The sequence below is a fragment of the Lissotriton helveticus genome, chromosome 9 (assembly GCF_964261635.1).
Source record: "Lissotriton helveticus chromosome 9, aLisHel1.1, whole genome shotgun sequence".
NCBI lineage: Eukaryota > Metazoa > Chordata > Amphibia > Caudata > Salamandridae > Lissotriton > Lissotriton helveticus.
Window position 1 is genome coordinate 556924556 of NC_136070.1, and position 15516 is coordinate 556940071.

Sequence of the window (15516 nt, forward strand, 5' to 3'; positions counted from 1 at the left end):
TTTGAGCTATTGGCATTGTATATTACAATGTGTTGCATTAATTTGTTATCAAACTCTGAATTGGTGTATAAAGATGATTTGCAAACTGTCAAATGTTGCTGAATAGTAAGCAACGTTGGGAATAATATTGTTTGCTAGTCATCCTTGGGTACCAGAGTACTTCACTTGAGGCAGAGGTATTATCTTTAGACTACAGGTGCCGGTGCCGCTTGAGCTAGAAACAGGGCCAGCTTTAGCAGTGGTGCTGCCCGGTGCGACATACTTTTTGGACATCCGCGCGTCCCTCTTCCCCCACCTCCTCCTCTGATTCCATCATTACCACCGTGTAAAAATTGGACCTCAGATTCCCTTAGGCCCTCTCTCACATTCATTTCATTTGCTTTATAGTGCTGGTAAAGGCTGGCTTTACGAATCCGCTCAGATATCCACCCAAACACCGATCTGTTTTTTGCAGCAGATTAACCCTCTGCACTACTTTATGGTGAGTCAAACCTGCTACTAGACAAACCTCTGATCGCTCTCTATCAGGAACATTAATCACAAGTTATCATGACATTTTTATTGCTGCCTGAAACCTGGATTTACAAGGAACTCTGCAGCAGGTGTTCTTAAATTGCTTGTTACTGTTTTAGTAAAGTTAGAGCTTCTTTGTATTGAAAAAAATAAAAAAAATCCGCCGAGTTTCATGGAAACAATTTAAACAAGCATTAGGAATGCATTAGGGCTCGGGTTTGTTTGAGTTTGAGATAATGGCATTGTAAATGGCAATGTGTTTTAGGCATGTGTTTTGGAGTGGAAGCATGTGGTGTGTGTTGGAGATATGTGTGTTGGATTGGAATGTTATCAATGGTGGCACGCTGCACTTTAACGCATTATCTTTAAAAGGTAAAGTGCAGCATAGTGCGATAGGTACAATATTAATTGGTGGATGCGTTATCAATTGGTGTGTGCATTGATGTGTGGTGGATGTGTGTGCCTGTAGGAATTGTACAGTGATGGCTGTTGGTGTGTGTGTTTGGTGGAAGCGTGTAGTGGTGGCTTGAGGTGTGTATGGCTGGTGGTAGCGTGCAGTAAGAGCTGTTACTGAGTGTGGCTGTCAAGCGTACAGAGCTGGATGGTAATGCGTGTGGTTGGTGAAAGGTTGCACTGACAGCTGTTGATGATTGTGCCAATTGAAAGAGTGGCTGGTGCACTGTCAGCTGCTGGTGTGTGTGTGTGTTTGGTGAAAGTTGCACTGACATTGTTTGTTGTGTGCGTGGGTGTTTAGCGGCACTGATGCATGGTCGTGTTTGTTTTTGGTGAAAGCGTACATTGATGGTTGTTGGTGTTTGTGCCTGGTGAAAGCATTCATTGACGGCTGGGGGTGTGTTGTGTGTGTTGTTTTCTGTGTTGTTTTCTGTGTTGTTTTCTGTGTAGTGGTGAGTGTGTGGTGGTGAGTGTGTGGTGGTGAGTGTGTGGTGGTGAGTCTGTGGGGGTGAGTCTGTGGGGGTGAGCCTGGGGGGGTGAGCCTGGGGGGGTGAGCCTGGGGGGGTGAGCCTGGGGGGGTGAGCCTGGGGGGGTGAGCCTGGGGGGGTGAGTGTGTTGTGGTAAGTGGTGACATGTGTGTGGTGTTGAGAGAGTGGGGTGTGTGGTTTGTGTGTGTGGTATGTGTATGGTGTGTGTGTGTGGTATGTGTGTGTGGTCTATGTGTGTGTGGTGTTTTCTGCACACTCACACACTGCCCCTACACATTCACACAATGCTCACCCGCACACTCCCAATGTCACCCTGCATAGTCACACACTGTTTATCCTGCACACTCACACAATGTGCACCCTGCACCCTTACACACGGTCTCTGCAGTCACTCTGCACTCACTGTCACTTCACACTCACTCTGCACTCACTGTCACTCTACAATCACTCTGCACTCACCGTCACTCTCGCACTCACTCCGCACTCACTGTCACTCTGCACTCACTCTGCACTCACTGTCAATGTGCACTCACTCTGCACTCACTGTCACTCTGCACTCACTTTGCACTCACTGTCACTCTCGCACTCACTCTGCACTCACTGTCTCTGTACTCACTGTCACTCTGCACTCACTCTGCACTCACTGTCACTCTGCACTCACTCTGCATTCACTGTCACTCTGCACTCACTGTCACTTGCACTCACTCTGCACTCACTGTACTTACTCTGCACTCTCTCTTATTCTGCACTCACTCTGTTTCTGCAATTATTCTGCAATGACTCTACACTCACTCTGCACTCACTCTTATTATTATCTCTCACTCATACACTACACTAAATCTGCACTTAGTCTTTCTGCACTTACTGTGTCTGCACTCTGCAGCTTCTCTAACTTTCCACTCACTCACAAGCTGAAGTCAATCACACGCTTCACTCACTCTCACCGGACAATAATTCTGCACTCACTCTTTGTGCACTCACTGTCTCTGCACTCTGCACCTGCTGTCAATTTGCAGCCACTCACTGTACAAGCAACACTCACCCTGCACTCACTCTGCAACGGCACTCATTTTGCACCTGAACTCGCTGTGAACTCACTCTGCACTCAGAACTCTGCACTCACTCTGCACTCACTGTCACTCTGCACTCACTGTCACTCTGAACTCACTGTCACTCTGCACTCTGCACTCACTGTCACTCTGCACTCACTGTCACTCTCGCACTCACTCTGCACTCACTACACACTGTTCACCCTGCACACTCACACTGTTTACACTGCACACTCACACACTTCAGTCACTGTAACCAGTGCCTATGTGAACGCGCAGTGCCGGTGTGTGTGAGCAGCCTGTGTGTGTATGTAGTGCCTGTGTGTGTGTGTGAACAGGGTCTGTGTGTGTGTGAACAGGGTCTGTGTGTGTGAGCAGTGTCTGTGTGTGTGAGCAGTGCCGGTGTGTGTGAGCAGTGCCGGTGTGTGTGCGCAATGCCGGTGTGTGTGAGCAGCCTGTGTGTGTATGTAGTGCCTGTGTGTGTGTGTGAACAGGGTCTGTGTGAACAGTGTCTGTGTGTGTGAGCAGTGTGTGTGAGCAATGCCGGTGTGTGTATGTACTGCCTGTGTGTGTGAACAGTACATATGTGTGCGCGCAGTGCCGGTGTCTGTGTGTGTGTGAACAGTGTCTGTGAACAGTGTCTGTGTGTGTGAGCAGTGTCTGTGTGCGAGCAGTGTCTGTGTGAACAGTGCCTGTGTGTGTGAGAAGTGCCTGTGTGTGTGAGAAGTGCCTGTGTGTGTGAGAAGTGCCTGTGTGTGTGAGAAGTGCCTGTGTGTGTGAAAAGTGCCTGTGTGTGTGAAAAGTGCCTGTGTGTGTGAAAAGTGCCTGTGTGTGTGAAAAGTGCCTGTGTGTGTGAAAAGTGCCTGTGTGTGTGAAAAGTGCCTGTGTGTGTGATGTGTGTGAAAAGTGCCTATGAGTGTGAAAAGTGCCTGTGTGTGTGCGCAGTGCGGGTGTGTGTATGTACTGCCTGTGTGTGTGAACAGTACATATGTGTGCGCGCAGTGCCGGTGTCTGTGTGTGTGTGAACAGTGTCTGTGAACAGTGTCTGTGTGTGTGAGCAGTGTCTGTGTGCGAGCAGTGTCTGTGTGAACAGTGCCTGTGTGTGAGAAGTGCCTGTGTGTGTGAGAAGTGCCTGTGTGTGTGAGAAGTGCCTGTGTGTGTGAGAAGTGCCTGTGTGTGTGAGAAGTGCCTGTGTGTGTGAGAAGTGCCTGTGTGTGTGAGAAGTGCCTGTGTGTGTGAGAAGTGCCTGTGTGTGTGAAAGGTGCCTGTGTGTGTGAAAGGTGCCTGTGTGTGTGAGAGGTGCCTGTGTGTGTGAGAGGTGCCTGTGTGTGTGAGAGGTGCCTGTGTGTGTGAAAAGTGCCTGTGTGTGTGAAAAGTGCCTGTGTGTGTGAAAAGGGCCTGTGTGTGTGAAAAGGGCCTGTGTGTGTGAAAAGGGCCTGTGTGTGTGAAAAGGGCCTGTGTGTGTGTGTGAAAAGGGCCCGTGTGTGTGAGCAGTGTATGTGTTTGTGAGCAGTGTCTGTGTGCGTGAAAGTGCCTGTGTGATGTAGTGCCTGTGTGTGTGAACAGTGTGTGTGAGCAGTGTCTGTGTGTGTGAGCAGTGTCTGTGTGTGTGAGCAGTGTCTGTGTGTGTGAGCAGTGTCTGTGTGTGTGAGCAGTGTCTGTGTGTGTGAGCAGTGTCTGTGTGTGTGAGCAGTGTCTGTGTGTGTGAGCAGTGTCTGTGTGTGTGAGCAGTGTCTGTGTGTGTGAGCAGTGTCTGTGTGTGTGAGCAGTGTCTGTGTGTGTGAGCAGTGTCTGTGTGTGTGAGCAGTGTCTGTGTGTGTGAGCAGTGTCTGTGTGTGTGAGCAGTGTCTGTGTGTGTGAGCAGTGTCTGTGTGTGTGAGCAGTGTCTGTGTGTGTGAGCAGTGTCTGTGTGTGTGAGCAGTGTCTGTGTGTGTGAGCAGTGTCTGTGTGTGTGAGCAGTGTCTGTGTGTGTGAGCAGTGTGTGTGTGTGAGCAGTGTCTGTGTGTGTGTGAGCAGTGTCTGTGTGTGTGAGAAGTGTATGTGTGTGTGAGCAGTGCCTGTGTGTGAACAGTGCCTGTGTGTGAACAGTGCCTGTGTGTGAACAGTGCCTGTGTGTGAACAGTGCCTGTGTGTGTGAAAAGTGCCTGTGTGTGTGAAAAGGCCTGTGTGTGTGAAAAGTGCCTGTGTGTGTGAAAAGTGCCTGTGTGTGTGAAAAGTGCCTGTGTGTGTGAAAAGTGCGGGTGTGTGTGAACAGTGCCTATGTGTGCACGCAGTGCCGGTTTGTGTGAGCAGCCTGTGTATGTATGTACTGCCTGTGTGTGCGAGCAGTGTGTGTGTGCGAGCAGTGTCTGTGTGTGCGAGCAGTGTCTGTGTGTGCGAGCAGTGTCTGTGTGTGCGAGCAGTGTCTGTGTGTGCGAGCAGTGTCTGTGTGTGCGAGCAGTGTGTGTGTGCGAGCAGTGTGTGTGTGCGAGCAGTGTGTGTGTGCGAGCAGTGTGTGTGTGCGAGCAGTGTGTGTGTGCGAGCAGTGTCTGTGTGTGCGAGCAGTGTCTGTGTGTGCGAGCAGTGTCTGTGTGTGCGAGCAGTGTCTGTGTGTGCGAGCAGTGTCTGTGTGTGCGAGCAGTGTCTGTGTATGCGAGCAGTGTCTGTGTGTGCGAGCAGTGTCTGTGTGTGCGAGCAGTGTCTGTGTGTGCGAGCAGTGTCTGTGTGTGCGAGCAGTGTCTGTGTGTGCGAGCAGTGTCTGTGTGTGCGAGCAGTGTCTGTGTGTGCGAGCAGTGTCTGTGTGTGCGAGCAGTGTCTGTGTGTGCGAGCAGTGTCTGTGTGCGAGCAGTGTCTGTGTGCGAGCAGTGTCTGTGTGCGGGCAGTGCCTGTGTGTGGGAGAAGTGCCTGTGTGTGGGAGAAGTGCCTGTGTGTGGGAGAAGTGCCTGTGTGTGGGAGAAGTGCCTGTGTGTGTGAGAAGTGCCTGTGTGTGTGAGAAGTGCCTGTGTGTGATATTCACATTTTTCAAAAATCATTTGTATTGCATGAATAAAATTGTGTTTTTATCCTGTTGCATATGGTACCAATTTTTATTAACTGCCACATTACAGATTACTCATGCAGTAAACAGGAAAACGCTGGAGGGAAAGTATATAAATGCCAGCTGCTGCCATCAACAACGTAAATAATGATTTAGGCACGTGCTGCAGCATCGCACTTTTTTATTTCCTCATTTCCCTGGCTGAACACAAACTGACTTTCCTTAGCTGTTATCTCCCATGGTATTACGGAAATTGTTCTTTCTCTCTGCTAAACTTAGGTTGTGCTACCGACCAAACATTACTGTAATACAAGAGATAGAAATAATAGAATGAGACTAGTGAAAGTAACAGTACACAATACCTTAAAATAATATTTCCAGCCGAGTGCATACTTCATTGGCCATCAGGAAAATCAAGCGTGTAGGGTCAAAATACAAAAAAATGATTATGTAGGCTTACAGCAAGTTTTGGACACTCGAGGTACAATGAGGCGGCTACCACAACACGAAGGCGAGGAGGCGGGGATGGACGGGTGAGTGGTGAGGCGTGACATGAGCCCCTTTGATGAGATAAGGAGAATGCGGCTAAATGTGGGACAGTTCGTAAGCCTGTGAAAATAATGATTTAGGCACTTGCTGCAGCATCGCACTCTTATTTCCTCATTTCCCTGGCTGAACACAAACTGACTTTCCTTGGCTGTTATCTCCCATGTAATGAACACTGTGTGTCTCATTTCCGCCGCACGACCAAGCCAGCTCTTCAAAGGCCAACACTTACACATGAAAGGATGCAGACGAACGCGCACACACCAAACTCACTGCAGACTGGTGAACGCGCCTGACCATCTGGATTCTATTACCGCGGCACCCTGACAGCTCGTAATTGAAAATGTATTACACTCCCCTGCGCATAACCGCACAGAATATGCAGGAAGTGGCGAAACTGAAATCCATATGGCCTATTGCGTGAAGGCTACTACAAACACAGCACCGCGAGGACCAATTACCATGCAGATGGCAAAAAAAACTACCGAAAAATCTCGCGCACTGAGGAATTTTTACTACACTATTCTGAGCCCCATAACAAAACGGCTCGGAGCTCCGCCCCACTTCTGACGAAGTGGTGACGTAGGCCGAGCCCTAAAAATAGAAAGTCAAAATGAATGAAGACCCCTAGAAAACTCCCACATGTATAATCTCAGAGCACTTACGCCGGAAAAAAAAACCACATGCATCCAATGCCAACAATATGAGTATGAAATTCAGAAAACCGTTCTCAAGCAGTTAAGGTACTACAAAAACACTTAACATCAGTAGAACATATAAAGATCTAAATACTGAAAAACAGGTTGCCGTGAAATTCATATTCAGCCCTACACAGGCAGCCATGCTTCAGCTACTCGGTACTGATCCGCAGAGGGCCTTGAGCAACATACTGGGTAGTATAAGGATTCTCTCTAGAAATGTCCTAGGGGAGGAGAAGAAACGTCCGAATACTGACACGCGCTGACACTAATACAGAAATGCCATGGGGTATGTATGGTTAGCAGATCAATACCATTATCAATGTGAATCAAGTTCAGGCTCTGGCAGTTCTAATTACTAAAACTACTGCAGTTTGTATGCATGAATGAAGTAGATAATATATGCAGATATCAGAACCTCGAGCAGATTTCTTAAATAAATAAAAAAGGAAGGAGAGACCCTAGTGATCTTCTTGGCTCGTGATGAAGGCTATTAGACATGTATGGGCAGAAACAATCAGCCTTAACATGGCATTGTAGAACAATAGACGCAGGCGCACTAAAAAACTACAAGTGACCGCTTTTGTTGACATAAGAACCCAGGGTAACAATGTACTGGGAATAGGGATATTTATCAGGTGTAATTAAAAAAACTGTGTGGAGGTTGAGACAGTCAACAAAAAAACGGAACTGTTGGGGTAAACCTGGGACGTGTGGTGACCCTACTTTCAACAAATGTCATTGCTAAAACTATACAACTCAGTACAACCACATTTTGAAGTATTTTATGTTTTTATTATTATTATTATACTAAGCTACATGCTCAGCCGCACAATTAACAATATACACTCTACTTGCTAAAAAAACAACTAATGTAACTGAGTGAAAGGCATTATAATAAATAGGCAGTTACAAAAAGTAACTTGTAGCAACTAAACGTTCTTAATAGTAGTTATTTGGGTAAACAATTCCATACGTGATCAACTGCACCCATGAGACACTTCACAAGCCACCGGCAATGGATTCACAGGCATTTCAACTGTACTTGAAAAAGTGACAGATGCCGACTGAAAAGGGATTAGTTGCAGTCTCCTTCTACTATTGACAATTGGATTAGTTGCAGTCTTCTTCTACTATTGACAATTTACATGTGTGCGTTGTGTCAGTTGTTGCACAGGAAACACACACACACATAGACAAGGTAAGTGAAATCTTTGTATTTGGAAGAAACGTAGGCAAAAAAAAAACAGTCCGAGTGTGCAAAGCAGGCACATTTAGGCACGCCCACGGCGAAAGCCGGACATGTCGGGACATAAAACACTGAACGTTTTCCCTTACCGTCAAAGGCAGCTGCCTCCTCCAAGGGAAAGTCCAGAGGAACTTTCAGCTCAGCCTTCCTCATTAGTTTGTTGTCCTGTTGCTCAGCAGTGAAATGGTCAGCAGAAGACGACCCTGCACCGGCATCTTCGCGATTCATCGCGCTCTGCGAGCAGCTTTCCCATGGCAGAAAAACACCCTTAAAGCTGCTCTCCCGAAGCTGCCCGCTGAGCTGTCCCACCACCACATGGAGCAGCGACAGTTGCAACAACATGTGAGCGAAATCGAAACCTGCCGTGGGGCGGGACTTCCGTCTTCGGAAGCCCGCGCACGCACCCACGGAGTGCCACGGAGAGAAGCAGAGCTGGTGACGCGGGGCTCCCATGCCCGAGGGAGAGCCCCGTGGTGGCGGCTGTATCCGGAGTGGCGGCAAGTGGGCCTTACTTGTGGGGGGAGGGGGGGTGCGCTTGTGTGTGTGTGTACGTGCTCGTGTGTGCGGCGGGGGGGTCTCTGTATGTGTGTGTGTGTAGGTGCGCTCGTGTGTGTGTGTCTGTGTGTGTGTCTGTGTGTGTGGCGGGGGGTGGGCGGGGGTCTCTGTATGTGTGTGTGCGTGTCTGTAGGAGTGCTCGTGTGTGTGTCTCTGTTTTTGCGCATGCGTAAGCAAGGGGAGGTGTGGCTGTTTGGTACAGCTTTCCAGGTGAGGAGACAGGAGCTGGCCACAGCGAGAGCGCTCACGTGCGCGTGGCCTGCTTCATTCCGAGCTCGCGGCCAGCTCCTGTCTCCTCTCCTGGAACGAAGACTCGCTGACAATAGGGTCTCTGGCGAGAACACGCTTCGCGCGGCGAACGCCTACGAGACCTAAAAAAAAAAAAAAAAAAAGAGTAAGAGTGCCAGGCAAAAGGGGTACTTAAGTGTAAGAGATATAGGGGATGAGAAAAAATGGGCGTGCCAAGTAGTGGTGAGAAAGGGAAAACAGAGCCCAGAAAGTTGTCAGTACAAAGTAAAAGTTGCAGACCTTTTAGTGAGAAAAGGATCATGGACCACATCTGTTGGTACAGCCAACAAAGAGAAAGCAATCATGGATTAAGTTATTTGTTCTCCTAGAAAAATGAAATACTATGCTACATGTTTAAGATTAGTTCTGGAGAGGCACCTGTATATCTATGCAAGATTGCCCAGAAATATATACCCTCCCGTAATCTGCGCTCCATGAACCAGGCAAAATTCACAGTTCCCAGGGTCAACCGGGCTCGGATGGGCGGCCGCTCATTTGCCCATCTGGCCCCTGCACTGTGGAACTCCCTTCCGCTCTTTTTACGCCTAGAACCATGCTACTTCGGTTCCGGAAGGGAATTAAATCATGGCTGTTCAATCAATAGAGCTTCTCCCTCTCTTTCCATGTGTAACATAGATCCAAGGCGCCGGGAAACCCTCAGGATAGCTGTTGCGCCATATAAATGCAATAAATAAATAAATAATAAATAAACACTGAAGTTCCAGTTACCAGTAACAAAATCTTCCCGTATGTGCTTCTTTCTAAGATGATTATAACAGATTGTCAGACTTATCTCGGGCAGGTTGGAGAGCAGTAATGGGAGAAGGTGGATCTGCAATCACTCAAATGTTCAATACTTTTGTTTTAAAATGTCTAATCTAAGAATTGCACGACCTGCATATTTCGAACATTAATATTAATTAAAATTTTGAACTATATATCCAAGACACTGCAGAACGTATCACCCTCGGGAAGAAACCAATGATCGATACTTATTTTTGGAAGTGTGTTTTGTTTATTTATATGCTAGGAAGCGTCAAGGATACTATTTAGTATCTTAAAATTTGCCTTGCCCCCTCTTTCGTCCTTTCCACAGACCAATGTCAATGAGCCCTTATAAGGCCAGGTTTCACACATTGCTTCAATGAGGCTTTTGTGCAGATTTAAAGAACCCTGGAACTGGGATCAGACTACCTGTATTTGTTACCCGTGCTGACAACCTTAAATTTGTGATCAAGTCTATAGTTAAGCCTGACTATTCACAATAATTATGATAATCTACCTAACAAATACAACTCATGAAAAGAGGGATCATCTGCCTATATTTTTGATTTTTCATTGTAACATGCTTATATACCAAAGTTCACATCGGTCTCACAGTGTTATGGCATTCTATTGAATAATTACAATATTGAAAAAGGTTCTCTAGGCCCGACTGCACTTCAGGTTTGGAGTTCTCTGATTTATCGCCAAGACAATAGTTAGTCAGTATTTTTACCAACATTGGATTATATATCGCACGACTACTAATACTCTATCTTCATATATGATATTTTTCTTTTTTTGCCTGTTTTGTGAAGACAGGTAGGCCTGCATGATATTTGCACTTTAATACTAGCGAAAAAATAAATTAAAAAGTGAAGGAAAAGTTAGGTGTTTGTAATCCTAATGGCTCGCCATGGGTATCTTCGTTAAATTCATAGATACTGAATATTAAGGTCCCTTGACAGGATCCTGAAATCACTTTTGTAAGAGATATACATATTATTTAAATGTCTATCAAACTGCCCTCATACTGACACTTCATTCCTCTTTTTGTCTGGATAACAGCAAACTACAAGAGATTTTAATTTATATTCTCTACCATACAGAAAAAAGAAAAAACATTGAAGGGAGAATATGAGGCCAAAATACAATTTGTACTTCACTCTCAAAGTCCCTAAATGGGAGCCTCCACCATACCAGAATTAACTTAAGAGATGCCCAGAGGTTTGGTCATGGACAGTTGAGAGAGACAGAACTGGCCTCAAATTCTGATCCCATCTCTAGTAAAAGGAGTGGTTTAATGAATTTAAACAAGCTACCTAAGACAAAGAACTATGATACGAGGCAAGTATCTTTTACTTTATAGGATCTCCTTTGATAGTCATACATGCTGAAGAGAATAGCAAGCATTCCCCCACTACAAAGAGAGGAAAAGCCGTTAATACAGTAATCAGAGCCAACAAAAGACAAGCTTCTAACTAAGGAAGCTTAGTCTCTTGTTCAGAGGTGCTGGAACACCAATCCCTAAATAAAGACTAAAGAAAAAAATACAAGTTATAAACAAGAACATGGATTTATATGAGCATTTTCATCTCAAACCAAAAGAAAAATGACATGAAAAATTGTAAAGCATTAAATATTCAAAACATGCTTTTGTTTCATCCTCATTAAATGCCAAACAGCCTGAATGGCAAATGTCAGTGTGAAAAAGTTTTAATTTATTAGAAATTAATAATTAATTGATTCAGGTGCATTAGTTAGAATGACTAGGCAGCAGTCTATTCAAATTTACTGAAGAAAAAAGTGTTTGTTTATATTTTGTATGCAAGATTTCTAATATGCATTTGTCTTTCTCGCTATTAAAAAAAGCGAACGAAAATAGAGCCAAAGCCATGTACTTTGTGCTGAAATTTCTCTTCTGGAAGGAAGGAAGAACGGATGGCTTAAAGGAACAATGCCAAGGCCGCTTAGCAGAAACCCTGCACCGTAGTTAAAGCTAGCTATTGTTCAAAATGAGTGATGCAAGGAGTTGGACGTTTTAGTTTGAGTGTTTACTACCATAATATGCTGTACTCTGTACCCTTGATTAGATTAAATGTTACCATGTACACAGTATGCCTTAATGTGAGACACCAGCACACACTCAGATATGGCTATATCATAAAATCAGATGCTGCATCAAGTAGGTCAAGAGGTTTCGCACTAAAATCCACCGTTCCCTCCTTTTGCGAGAAATTAAGTTTCAGGAGCAAATTAGGTTTCAACAAGCGAGAAAAAAAAACGTTGATACACTCTTGGACAGGAGTTCTGCTTTGTAACCAAAGCTATGGTCAATGAGTCACCTTTTTTCCTCTTTGTTTTCTAAAAAGAAACATTACTTTAAAAAAAATATTTTGTAACCGCGTATTTGCATCTTTCACTATTGGCAAAGAAGTAAGCACTTGGGGGCCGATTACGCGTTTGGCGGTCCGCCAGACCCTCGGTGGCAGTGCAGCGGTGGTCTGACCGCCGTATTAGGAGTTGGGCAGTGTAAAAGCCATAGGACTACTGCTACAGCCATGAATCTGTGATCCCTAGCGGTTTTGCAGCGGTCTGAAGGTTGCAATATGCTAGTAGTGCAGCTGCATAATTGAGTTTCCTCACCGCCACGGTTTTCATGGAGGTGAGCCGCCACGAAAAGTGTTAGTGAGGAAACTAAGGGTGCCCTACAGGACCCCCTGTTTCCTCAGGACCGGGGGGTGCATGCAGGGGGGTACATGCTGTGCCCCTTTTATGCATGCACCCCCAATTCCTGCATGGCATGGACTTAACAGTCCTTGGTGTGCAGGAACGTACTGAGGCGCTCCCATTGCGGTGCCTTTCTAAGGATCAAATATCAGCCTTTTAAAGGCATCGCCGTGGGTTCGCCGCTGCAGAACCGCCTGACCTGTATTCCAATCGGAATACAGCGGGCAGCCAAACTACGGGTTTGGCAGTCTTGGAGCAGGGGCGCTGGCATGCCAGCCTGTTCCAAAACTGCCAAACGCATAATCAGGCCCTTATTACTAGCAACGCTATAAGAAAAGTACAGTGACATTCTAAGGCTGGAATGTCACTCATAATATTTCTAGCTGTTAACATTTGTTTCATCTGGCACAGGAATAAGATGTGTTGAGAACGGTACTGCAAAATCTGAAATATTTTGTTTCACATCTATTGATGTTTATCTATTATCAAATTCCTGGCAGGTCAGTAAAGAGACAAAAGGGAATGAAAACAAAAATTTTCATTTCCCCATGAGATCCAACTGAAGACTACTGCTTACGTCTAGCTAAGGAAATAGGAGTACAAGAAAGAAATAGAAGGACTATCCACTGCTTTTTCAAAAAGTTATTCCCACATGCCACAGGTATTATCTCGCACATCAGGTTACCTTTTTGTTTCCTTTTCAGAATGAATTAAATTCTTGAAACTTTCATTTAGCCATTTACATCCGTGAAACTGGACTTTTTTTTTTAGACAACAATTGTGCGTTCTTAACTTATGAATAGTTCATGTCAGGGGTACAGCAAGAAGCACATTAACCACTGCAGTATTGAAATCCATTTGATTTTAAATCATTTTAATTGAGTTACAAGAAATGACAAATAATAAGGACAATAATAATAGTAATAAGTAAATCATTCAGGAGAAAACAAATACAAGACAAAATAAGTAAATAAATGGAAACTACAAATTGCTGAAGTTCCCAGCCAAGGTATTCGCAGTGAGTCCGCAATGACGTAAAGGTAAGTGAACTAGTACAGTTCTCCACGAGAATTCAAAGGAGTATACAATACAGTATAGAGCACAAGTGTGTCAAGTAATTACATTCTACACAATTATAGGGGCAAGAAATACAATACAGTACAGGAGATTTTTCACGGTGGGTCGCATGAGAATGATGAGGCATCAAGGGACTTCCAGAGTTTCCTGTGGGTTTTAATCCATGGAGAGGTAAGCCACTCAGGCCACATTCTAAAAGACACATCATTGGTGCATTTCCACTTACACAATACAATTTTACAGGCTAAGGTGAGGATGAGGTCTAGCAAGTATCGGCCATTTACATTTTTGACTTTAGGGTCCAGAGCACCTAATATAATATATGAAAATTCTCTTGGAGGGACTATGTTGAAAGTGTTACTTATACACTCGTAAACCTTGTCCCAGTATGTTTGTAGAGTAGGGCAGAAGAAGAGCATGTGGGATAGGTTACCAACGTTAGATTTACAATTCCAGCAAGTCGGGCTCTCACTAAGTTTAAAGATTTTCTCAGGTGTCCAGTGTGTCCTATTTATTAGCATAAGTTTAGTTTGCGACATTATTGGAGATATTTTATTTAAAAATGGGGTAGTATATATTTTGTCCCAGTCATATGGGATGTTGTTGGAGTTGGGTTCAGATTTTCACTTAACCTCACATTTTCCGTGAGATTTGCGAGGCTTGGGGCAAAGAAGTTTATATATGTTAGAGACAGTGTGCCCTGACTCTAGTAGCTGTGACATCTTGGAGACTATCGATGGGTCGAAGGGTTTAATAGAGCGCATCGAGAGGAGAGATTTTAGCTTTAGGAAGTTATAAAAGTCCATCGGTTTTAGTCTGTGTCGATCTTGTAGGGTAGAAAAAGGTAATGGGAGGGCCCCTATAAAGAGGTTTTTGACTAGATTTATGCATTTTTGAGGCCAATGTTCCCAGTGGAGATTCTCACAATCGATCTTCAGGCTCGGGTTGCGCCAGAGAGAGGACATATTGGACTTATTTATTTTTAGTGTGGAGAGGTGGTCCAGCCGTAAAAGGGCTCTCTTAGTGTTAAGCAGAATGTACTTTGAATGGGGGAGGTGGGATACATCGATGGTGAGGAGAGCAGGTAGAGGCATATCATTGATGATTGACCTCTCTATATCTATCCAAACTGGGGTGTAGTCAGTCTGAGTGATTAGCAAGTTGGCACCTTGTTTGTAAAGATACGCTGTTTGATAGTTCCTAAAGTTTGGAAGGCCCAGACCACCTTTCTCATTCAGTAATTGGAGTTTTTTCATTGATATTCTGGGTTTATTGCCTTGCCAAAGGAACGTACTGAAGAGTTTATAGATTCTATTCAGGAAGTCATTTGAAAAAGTCATTGGTAGCATGCTAGCTAGATAGTTAACAAGAGGAGTAACCATCAGCCCTACCTCACCACGATATTTGGGAGACCACCCATCTAGCAATGAAGAGATTTTCTTGTAGAGTGGTTCACATTGGCTTGGAGGGTGGTGATCAAATCTCCGGTGAAGTTTAAGCCCAGGTACTTGAAGCACTTGGGTTGCCACAGGAGACACGATTCGCCCATAATTTCTTTACCATCAAGGTTATTCAGGAGTTTAACTTCAGTCTTATATTTATTTAATTTGTACCCAGATACTGCAGCAAAGTCTTCTATTGAGGACTTGAGAGTAGGGATAGCTGCTTCGGACTTCTCTCAGACAACTAGTACGTCGTCGGCATAAGCAGTAATCTTGACCGTGCCGTCATTGAAACGTATCCCTGAGATCTGGCTATGATTCCTAAGATGGGATAGGAAGGGTTCAATTGCAAGCAGAAAATGTTCTAATTTGAAGGAAGATGAGAGGGAGTCACCCGCTCTAACCCTGGCCAAGGGATTAAAATAAAGTGGCATTACTATGCGCGTAAAATTCTCGCCCAAGTTAAATTTATGCAGCGTTGCTTTCAACCTCTGAGTGGGTAATTGGGCTATTGATTTCTAGCTGTTCTTGATCTGAGAGGGCGGAAAGTTTGCATTCATTTATAGTCTTTCGTCTTTGTGTTGTCCAGCTCCTGGTTTTTGCTATACAGAGTACTGTAGAAATCCTTAAAAATTTCTGCAATTTTATCC

At 44.9% G+C, this 15516-nt stretch overlaps 1 protein-coding gene across 1 annotated transcript in view; it reads right to left on the reverse strand.

Moving 5' to 3' along the window:
• ATL3 (atlastin GTPase 3) overlaps positions 1-15516 on the reverse strand; it is a 264191-nt gene that overhangs the window by 102225 nt on the left and 146450 nt on the right. The gene's annotated exons all lie outside the window — the stretch shown is intronic.